General features: G+C 51.5%; 1 non-coding gene across 1 annotated transcript; it reads right to left on the bottom strand.

Moving 5' to 3' along the window:
* Nucleotides 1-1,501: 1,501 nt before the first annotated feature.
* Nucleotides 1,502-1,574, bottom strand: TRNAN-GUU (transfer RNA asparagine (anticodon GUU)). The gene has a single exon. It is a non-coding gene; the product is annotated as a tRNA-Asn (tRNA).
* Nucleotides 1,575-10,157: the final 8,583 nt, after the last annotated feature.

The raw sequence follows: 10,157 nt of genomic DNA, 5'->3' as shown, positions 1-10,157 counted from the left end.
GAACACTGGTGCTGAGAGTAAAAGCTGAGGTCCTAAGGGGTGTTTAGGGTCATTTAATCTGACCTGCCAAACCTCCCAGTAGGTTTGCATTAAAAGTTCCTGCTCTGCCCATGGCAATTTCTTCCCCTCATTTGCGATGCTATGGGAGATGTCCGACTGAGATGGAGGGGTGAGTAGGCAGCCTGGCCCTTGCCCTCTGAAGGGCAGTGGGCCTGCGAGGGAGAAAGACTGCATTTGTGGAAAAGGATGGGATTTGTATGGCAAGAGACAAAGCAGAGTGCACAGCGGGGTCTGTCCTTGGCGTCCTGGCCCAGCAGATGTAGAGGGAGAAGCGCTGAATGCGAGTGGCAGGGAGGGGGCTGTTTAACCAGCTGCGCAGGGAGCAGGGACTTCAGTGTGAGAAAGAGCACAGAGGGATCTGTCTGGGACCCCTACTGAACATCCCTCTGCATCAGCTCCTTCCTGCTGAAAGGGCGCAAGACAGGGCAGAAAGGCAGTGACTCCCCTGGGGTCTAGCAGGGAGGCTAAAAGCTGCCTGTAAAACCATGACTTCACAACAGCCCCAGATCTGAGACTGGAAGTCAGTTTTGCTCTCCAAATTTACTTTTTTTTTTTTTTAAATACTTCTCCTGAACATTACACACAGACTTTGCTTTTGTGTTCTCTGTCCCCTCTGTACTAGCTCACAGCACAAATGTCTTGATGTCTCGATCCTCCCCGCTTTCCTTACCCAAATGTACTCATTCATCAGGCTGCCCTGCCCAGCCCAGCTGCAGCACCTTGCAGCCTCCCATCCCCGCACAGAGGGAGGAGCCCTGCTCCTGCAGCCCCACATGCTGGGTTGGCCATCTTGGCAGCTCTTGCTGCTGCTGAACCCTGCTCTCCCATCAGGAGCTCAGCTATGACTGCGACCCAGGATGTCCCTCTCTGTCTCCAGACTCAGCCTCTCTCCAGCCAACAAGTCAGGCTAAGGATCAAGCGCAGCCTGGATGGAGGGTGCTGTCCTCCACCCCGAGGTTTTGCTTGGGGCGGATGAAGGACTGACCCTGCCACGGGGGTCTCTGGCTGAGCTGTCTGCACATCAGGCAGATGTCTGAATCACTCCCACGTCCCCACACAGTCTCCGAAGCAGGCACTCAGCTGAGCTCTTTCCCTGCCCCACGGCACTGCACCCTCCCTTCTCCCCATTCAGTAATGAAATGTACAGACACAACCACCTGGCACTGACATGCACTCTTCCCTCTTCTGTCCTTCCCATCAGGCAAGGGGATGGGACAAGTCAGCTCAGCTCAGCTCAGCTTCAACAGGACACATGTACATCCTCCGTGCTGCTCTCCAGCCACTCTGGCCATCCCCCATGGTCTAGAAAGGACATCCCACAGCAACATGCATATCCCAGCCAGCAGCAGATCTGCTGTCCCAGAGCTGAGACATGGTGACTGTGAGCAAAACCCAGGGTGCTGGGCAGCACAATCCCCCAGGCACCCCACCAAGAGGGCAACATCCCTGGGTGGGCTCGAACCACCAACCTTTCGGTTAACAGCCGAATGCGCTACCTGCTGCGCCACAGAGACCCCCACCTGGCACTCTCCTGGGGCTGCTCCAGTGTCCAGTTCCTGGTGCTGCAGGAAAGGGAATGTCCCTGATCCCAGCCACATCCCCAGCCCCAGGGAAGGAACACTGCCATTTGCCCACTGCCAGGTGCTGGTGGGCAGAGCAGTGCAGAGGGAGGCCTAATACCTAGGTGAGGGGCTGTGGGCAGCTCCCTGCCCAGGATTGACTCTGCCTGCTTTCATGGCCCTTCCAATGCACACCCTGGGGGGCCACTGGAGCTGTGGGCACATCACCCTGGGGAGGGCATTTTCCTCACCCCATTTGCTCCTGCTGCTGGCATCGAAGACAGGTGTGACACACACAGGAGTGCTGCACGGGGTGGCAGAGGTGACTCAGGGAAGGGGTTTGCTCCTCTCCATTGACCCTCCCTGGGAGGGCCAGAGCATGGGAGCAGCACTTGCAGCAAGAGTCTCCTCCTGCCCCCAGCAACTGCAGAGATGTTGAAGGGGCAGCACTCCATGATGCAGCCCTGCTCCAGGACCAGTCCCAGCTGATTGGCGATCTCAGCTTCCCTTATCCCAGCCTGTGGCCCAGCAAGAGGGTTCAAATGCTGCTTTCTGCTGAGGCTCTCAGGGCACCAGGGGCCAACAGGGCTGTGCTTGTCAGGGGAACATCAGCTTGTCAGAGGCACATCATGGGACAAGAGTATGCCCCACCCCTCAGCAGGCTCTTAGGGGATGTAGCTCAGTGAAGAGCACCTGCTTTGCATGCAGGAGGTCCTGGGTTCAATCCCCAGCAACTCCAGGGGAGCTTTTGTCCTGAATCTCCATCCCCTCCCCCACCCCACCCCCAACAAGGGTGAGGACTGGGAACAGGGTGCATTGCTCCTCTCCAGAAAGTGTAGGCTCACCCTCTGACAGGGTGTCATGTGGGAAGTGGAGCTCCCCATGTGGGAAGAGCCCAGCCAGATCATCAGAAAGCCTGCCCAGGTGAAATGACATCATTATGTCACTACTATTGCAGCAACCTGATTGGCCAGCAGTAGACAAACAGGCAGGAGCTGAGAGGTCATCAAATGCATCTCAGGAGAGATCTCAGCACTTTGAAACAAGAGTCAGTAGCATGCATAAAGGTGAGAGGACTGGATGCTGGCTGGGAGGTTATTTCAGCTGCAGCAGCAGGATTGCCCTGGGCAGGCAGACAGGCACTGTGAGGGCATCAGGCTCATCAGATGCACCTGACCACAGGAGGTGAGAGCTCAGCAGGAGGGGAGAGGGGAGGCAGGTGGAGGTGACAGCTGGGATGTCACTGGTGAATTACTCCTGTCCCAGCAGCTCCTGGTCAGCAGCAGGTGAGCAGGCACTGGGGTCACTGCAGGTGACAGGAGCTGATTCAGCAGCTGAGGAGGTGGGAGCAGGAGCAGGAGAGGGAGAGTCAGGCAAAAGCACAATGGCTGGTGTGTTGGTAGTGAGGCCACTTCCATTACACTTCCCTGATTGGCCAGCAGTGGGCAGGCAGCATTACGAGGTCATCAACAGCATCACAGAGGCTGCCCAGCAGCAAGGAGAACTTGGGAGGAGGCGAGAGGGACAGATGAAGGTGACATTGGTGGCTTTGATTGTGAGGTGTCTCCTTTCACAGCAGCTGATTGGCCAGCAGCAGGTGGCAGGCATGTGAGGTCATCAGGGGCATGACAAAGTCCATGAGGCAGACATGAGAGCCTAGAGGGAGGAAGGAGGGAGAGACAGATGATCATGACACTGCTGGCATAGTGATTATGAGGTCACCTCTATGAGTGCAGCCTGATTGGTCAGCAGCAGGCAGGCAGGTGGGTGGGCACTGTGAGGTCATGAAGGGCAGGAGGAAACCCCCAGGAGAGAGGAGAGCTCCTGAAGGGGGCAGGGGCAGGTAAGTGTAGCATGACTGGAAGCTGGTTTGTGAGGTCAGTTCTACTGCAGCAATCTGATTGGGCAGCAAGCTGGCAGGCACTGTGAGGTCATGAAGCAGGTCAGAAAACCTTCCCCATGGAGAGGAGAGAGGGAGAGATGAGTTAGAGCGATGTGTTGGATGTTTATTGTGAGGTCAATTCCTTGCATCAGCCGGATTGGCCATTAGCATGTAGGTCAGCAGGGAGGTGTTGTGAGGTCATCAAGAACATCAGAAAACTCCCCCAAGCCAAAAGAAGAGCTCAAGAAGAGAGGAGAGGGAAGGCAGGTAAAGGGGGACAACACTGGGACGAGGATGATGATGTCACTTCTTTTGTACTGTGGCAAGATCTTTGGAATTGAAGTTATGCCTGTGATACAAGGATGGCATTCAAATTTATCTGATATAGTCCTATATCAAAGGGAGTGGTCATGCATGCTCTGGAGTGGTTACATGGGACCACAAGCCAGCTGGATTATCAGGATTCACTAAAACAACCCCCCTGAGGGACTGTCACCTGACCCAGGTGAAGATGCTATTGCAAGGACACTTGTGATAGAGAATACCATCAACAGCTGGGCAGCAACCAAGCAATCCTGTTCAAGAGGTTTGGATTCCCCACATGAACATTACCTAAGCAAAAGAGCCAAATGAATTAGATTTTTTTTTTTTAACAAACACTTTGTCTATGAATGTCTGTGAAGCAAATGAATCATTTTGATCCATCACCTTCTGGTTATGGGCCCAGGCACTTGCGCTGTGCCCCTCTGGCCCTGCTGTGGGCTCTGCATGGAGCTTCAGAGCAGGCGTGCCATTTTCTGCAGTCAAGGTGAGAGATTTGGACCTGGCAAACATCTCCTGGGCATGCCAAAAACATCATCCGAGGGATGGAACAGGCATGTCTTTATTTTGTCACTCTTTGTTCATCTCTGGCCCATGTCCATGTGTGTGAATGCATTGATGTTTCTGCAGCTGAGCAGAAAGGTCCCTGTGCCAGCCCTCGGGGAGAGCAGGTCCTTCATGTGAGGGCTGAGCCCAGCCCCACATGTCCCTGTGGGGCAGGGCAGGGGCCAACGCAGCCCCAGAACTGGCTGAGCAGGTGCTAACTCCATGGTGGAGTCAAATGGGGTTGAATGTCGACTGTCAGGTCAGTGCTCCCTGAATAGCTCATAGGCCAGCAGCAGATGCAGGGCTTAGATGTTGATTCTGAGGACGCTTCTCCCAGAGCCCCTGATAGGCCAGCAGCAGGTACACAGCTTTGATGCTGATTGTGAGGTCACTGCAGCTTGAATGCCTCATAGGCCAGCAACAGGCACTTGGCTTGCATGGTGATTGTGAGGTCACTACTGACTGAGTACCTCATAGGCAAGCAGCAAGCACATGGCTTGGTTGTTGACTGTGACATCACTTCTTCCTGAATACCTGATTGGCCTGTAGAAGGCACATGGCTTGGATCTGGATAATGAGGTCACTGCTGCCTTAGCATGGTGCATCAGGGACACAGAGGGGACACAACTAGACATGGCAGCACGCAGGGCCCCCCAAGGGCCTGAAAACACAGCAAGGCCAACTCTCCATCCCTGGAAGTTGCTTTTACTCCCCCAAAGGCTTTGAAAATGGACTTTCTCGGAACATCCATTTTCAGCCCTGGTCATGTTCTGTTCCCACCTCAAGGAAGCAGATGAAGTGGTCCCAAGGGGCTTCACTTGGCCAAATCTTTCCTCTCTCTTGTGCCTAATCTGCTGCCAAAAAGAGGCCTCTGTGGGGATTTTTCTTATGCCTTTCTTTGGGGCTGACATTACCTCTGTCCCCTCCAAGAACCTTTGCATCCATTCTCCAATCAGAACATACTTGGACAGAGAATCGGAGACCGCTAACATGTTACAGCCCTGAAGGTGATATTAAAGCAGGTGTACACATGAAGAACAGAGACCCAGTACGGACCTTGCAGGAAAATCTAACAAGCCCCCTGCTGCTGGACAGGGGTAATTTCTTCAGCACACAGACCCTGGAAATCAGAGATTACTAATGCTGCAGGCCTATATGCTGCTGGGAGAGCAGTGACCTCAAAGTCAATTTCTAGCCATGTGCTTGCTGCTGGCCTATCAAGTACTCAGAAAGAGATGACCTCACACTCACCTTCACAGCCATGTGCTTGCTACTGGCCTATAAGCCTCTGAAACAGAAGTTACCTCACTGTAACTTCCCAAACCATGAACCAGTGCTGCCCTATCAACTGCTCAGGTAGAAATGACCTCACAATCACTTTTCCAGCTACATCTCTGCTGCTATCCAATCAGGTCATCACTCACAAGTGACCTCACAAGCAACGGACAAGCCTTCTTCCTCCAGATGGCCTATCAGCTACTCAGGCAGAAGTGACCTCAGAATCAATAGCTGAGCCATGTGCCTCCTGCTGGCCTGTCAGCTACTTACAAAGAATTGATTTGACAGTGGTGACTTTCTGGCATAGCTCTCACAGGCAGTACTGACCTCACTACCCACATCACGGCCACATGGCTATTGCCACCTGCAGCTCGCCCTGCCTTCCCCCAAAGCTGAGCCAGCTCCTGAACAGCCTCCCTGATTCACCTCGTGGATTCACAATGCTCATAGTGCAGCAAAACACCCATTACGTACCAGTTACCTAGGCAGAAGCTAATCTTTTGGGGTAGTATTACCTACACACTTAGGAATTGGAGAACAGCCTGTAAGTAATTCCTGACAACATCTTCTAACAGGAGGATTGCATGAGAGGAGCAATCTTCAGGAAACTGAAGACAGCAGGGCCTCCTGTCCCAGGCACAGGGAGAAGCCTTCCCACAACTCAGAACTCTGGTTCCTTCCCCAATGCTCAAGAAAACCAGCAAATCCTCCACACATCAAGGACAACAAGCTTTCTCCTATTTCATGGTTTGACCTTCTGGAGCTCCTGGAGGAAAGCAGCCCCGGCGCCAGCACCGCTGCCCCTGCCCCGGCGGGAGGGCTCCTGCCAGCATTTGAATGCACCCGCAGCCCCCACCAAACCCACTCGCACCCGCTCTCTCTCCTGCTCACTTCCTTCCTTTCCTCCCTCTCCTCTTCCCCACCAGCTCCCCGGGGACCTGCCGCGGTTCAGGGCACGGCCTCCCTCTCCCCGGGGTCGCTGCAGAGCAGCGCAGCGCCCTGCTCCGGGCACAGGCCTGGCTGCGGAGGGAGCTGCCCTTCCGGCTGCCAGTGCAGGGAGCCGCCTCGCTCCTGGCACCACTGCCTGAGGGGGCTGTTTGGGCCCTGACCCGAGTGACCAGGGCTGCAGGGTGCCACCGCTGCACGGCACTGCCCTGCTCTCCCGCTCCTCCGCTCTCCTCTCCCCTCTCCACTCCCCCTTCCCTTTTGATTCGTTCTTTCACATCTTTTCCTCCCTCTCCCACTCGCTCCCTCTTTCTCTCCTCTCTCTCCTCTCCTCCAGGTCAGGCCCCACCCCTTCCTCCCCTTCCTGAGGATCCTGCATGCTGGACTCTGATTGGTGACAGAGCCGTCAGTCTGAGGGAGCCCCACCCTCCTCCTCTTGCCAGCCAACAGGAGGGCCGCACTGGGGGCGTTGCCGTGGCAATGCCAGGGCCACGTGACCAGGCGGCAACCTCTCCCCTGGGCGGGATTGTGCCATTTTAATGGCGGCTGCGGTGTGAGGAGCTCCTTCAGCGCTGATGAGCTGCTGTTCTGGGCTGATGCACGTTGAAACATGGTTCGTGCACGGGGCAAGTCAGGATGCAGAGGAAGAGGGGGCCGCAGCCCACCTGAAGGAGTCCTGGCGTTTCTGCACCTCTGCCTGTGGCCTCCTTCCCAACGTGGCCTTTGCGCAGCCCAGGCTGGCGTTGTCTCCTCGAGGATTTGCAGCGTGTCCCAGCCATGGGGTGGCCTGTGTGACGGGTGCAACCATGGAAGAAATACCTGCAGTTTGCACCACAGTTAAGAATAAAGAGTCACTGTATCTGGGGAAGGCTTTTTGCTGTGAATGACTTACTGCTACCATGCAGAGCAGTTGAAGTACTGTTAAAATCTCCCATAATTTCTTTCTACTATCTGACTCTGATCTTTAGAATTTGTTTTTCTCCTACAAAAATGGATTTTTCACTGCATTCAGCAGGAGGGGAAAATGAACCTAAGTACAGAGTGTGATTGCAAATTCTCTAGCACTTGTTCTTAAATCTCTGTCAAAAGGGAACATTTGAACTATTATTTATTTTAGGATTCAGGAACCTGGCTAAGTGTCAGTTTGACTCTGTCATTATGTGCATTCTATATTAAGATGCCCTACTGCTTATATTTATTGTTTCAAGCCTTTTTTCACACTTGCTTTTCTTTGCTCTTACAAGTGCAGCTCTGTATCGGTCCTGCAGAAGCAGTATTGCAAACCAGTGCATGACATGAAGGTGGTGGAAGATCTTGGGTTATTCAGCAATGCAGAAAAATCTAAATATTCATTTATCTTGCTCTTTTTGTGTAAGTAATATATTTCACACAGCAAAATAATACTTCTAATTTAGCTGAAGTAACTTCTTCCACAGAGTACCACACTCTGAGAAAGGTGTTTTTTTTCTTCTCTAATTATAACTTACAAATTGATAGGTATGACCATACTAGAGGCATCCACTGAGCAGGGAGGACATATCTTCTTCCTCAGAAAATGTGAAATAGCAGTCAGAAGTTGTATACAGCTTATGCCACATTCTCTGAATTGCCTTTTTGTGATTTTTTTGAATGGACACTCTGTTTACAAACAGCTGTTTCAGGACTTGCTTTTTCACTCTAAAACTTACCAAAAATAATGGCTGGCATTGAAATATGCAAGAAGACTGTGTGATGCCTTCCATCACATAGGCACAGCTAAGCTGTTAATCTATTGTGCTTTTAGTCCTCAGTTACTAAATATTACTGTTCCTCATGCACAAAAGAATGATGTTTGCTTGGGCAGTGTGGTTAGCCTACAGGCTAAAAAGGCGCTGTACAGCTTCCTGTGCTTGCGCCTGTGACTGAGGTTTGGATGCCTGTTTGCCTGTTTTTCCTTGACATCTCATCACCTCCCAGAGAATCTCCTGGGTCTTGTAGTTTAGTCACCTGTTAGAGGGAAATGTGTCCTAGAATCATTTTCATAAATGGACTTAAGCTCCTTGTGAACTGCTCCCTTCATGGAGAGCCACTTCCAGAATTTCCTTTTCATGGATCTGAAGCCTCCTCAAATCCTGGCTGCATTTAGTGATGGCAACTCTATGTGTATTTGTTCCTGTGCCAGCACTACCCGTGAGCGTAACTGGTTCTCTGTCCCTAGAGCAACTTCTGTTATTTCTACCAACCATGTTTCCTCTGTCTTTGTTTTGCTCTGTTAAATTAAATTCTCTCTGCTGGGTGCTCCCTGCGGGTACTACTGCCCTGTTCTTTGAGAACTCTGGGATAAAAAGCAAAGATAGATTCATCTACTTCAGGAATCCCTGTGGATGTCGTGATTTTTGCTTTGCTAATTTTTTTTTTAACATGTCCTGAGCCATGAATCAGCATGTTAACAGAGAGGCAAAGTAGGCCATGAACTAAATTTAAAAGTACTGGTTTTCTTCTTGCATTAAAATATGCATCCATTTTCTCATCTCTCAGACTGACAAACACAGGCCTAAAATAGAATGGGCCTCTTGTGAAAACAAGTAGACCTTTATGGTTGGATTCCAGTGATCCTTCCTTGTGTTCTGCATCATAGAACTGCATGCTAATCTTTTGTGTACATGCAGAGTTTTGATGGAGTTACTGCGTAGGCACAAAGTGTGCGCATGTCAGATTTTCTGCGTGTTTGTGACTGGTCCTTCTTGTTTCTTGTAACAGGGAAAACCTTGAGGCGTACTACCAAGGAGGGAAGAACCGGAAAGAGACTTAAAGAAAAAACTGTTGATGAGATTGTTGACACTCAAGATGGCAACTCAGGTTAGTTCTGGCTTTCAATTTTCTTTACTGTGTTCTGGCCAAAAGCTTCATCTTAAACAATGGAAATGAGCTGAACCACTGGCCATTTTTTATCTATTCACATTTCTGGATAGCCTTAGTGCTTACAAGCCATAGTCAGGGACTCCAGGGCCCTGCCAGTAAGCTCCGGACAAAGAGTCGGGAAACAAAACTAGACCTTTTCCCAAATGCTTATAACTGAGCACAAGAGAAAAGGCAAGAGATGGCTGTTGACAGGTGGGAATACAAGGAAAGGCACAGTGCTACTCTGAATGATGAGCACTGCTCTCACTGCAGCAGTAGCCTGACGGTTTTCATGGGTTTTGAGAGGCCCAGCAAGAACTTTCGGGAGGTGAGGAAGACTGCCAGGTGCATATGAAAACCTTTTGCCAAGTGTGAAGGTGGCAGGTGAGAAGAGAACATGCTTCTGCATTTTTGTATTGAGGGGTTAGTCAGTGAGAGGTGCTGTCAGTACCGGCTTGGAATTCAGAGCTCTCCTCTGGGCACTCAGTGGGAAATAATGTAGGAAGGAGGGTAATTCGTGAAAGGCCTCAGCAACTCTGTTTGCTGTTTGCTGTGAGAGAAGAAACTTGAAGGGTGTCAGGAGAATGTGCTTTGTTATGAAGGGAATAAGTCCAGAAGATGATCTTTAGAGCAACTTTCTGAATGGATGCGAGTGGGGCAAGGCTGTATTTCAGGACAGAAGAGGA

Source organism: Apteryx mantelli, chromosome 20 (assembly GCF_036417845.1).
Source record: "Apteryx mantelli isolate bAptMan1 chromosome 20, bAptMan1.hap1, whole genome shotgun sequence".
NCBI classification, from domain to species: Eukaryota; Metazoa; Chordata; class Aves; order Apterygiformes; family Apterygidae; genus Apteryx; species Apteryx mantelli.
Note: the sequence above shows the minus strand (reverse complement) of the source record. Positions and strands in the feature narration are given on the sequence as shown.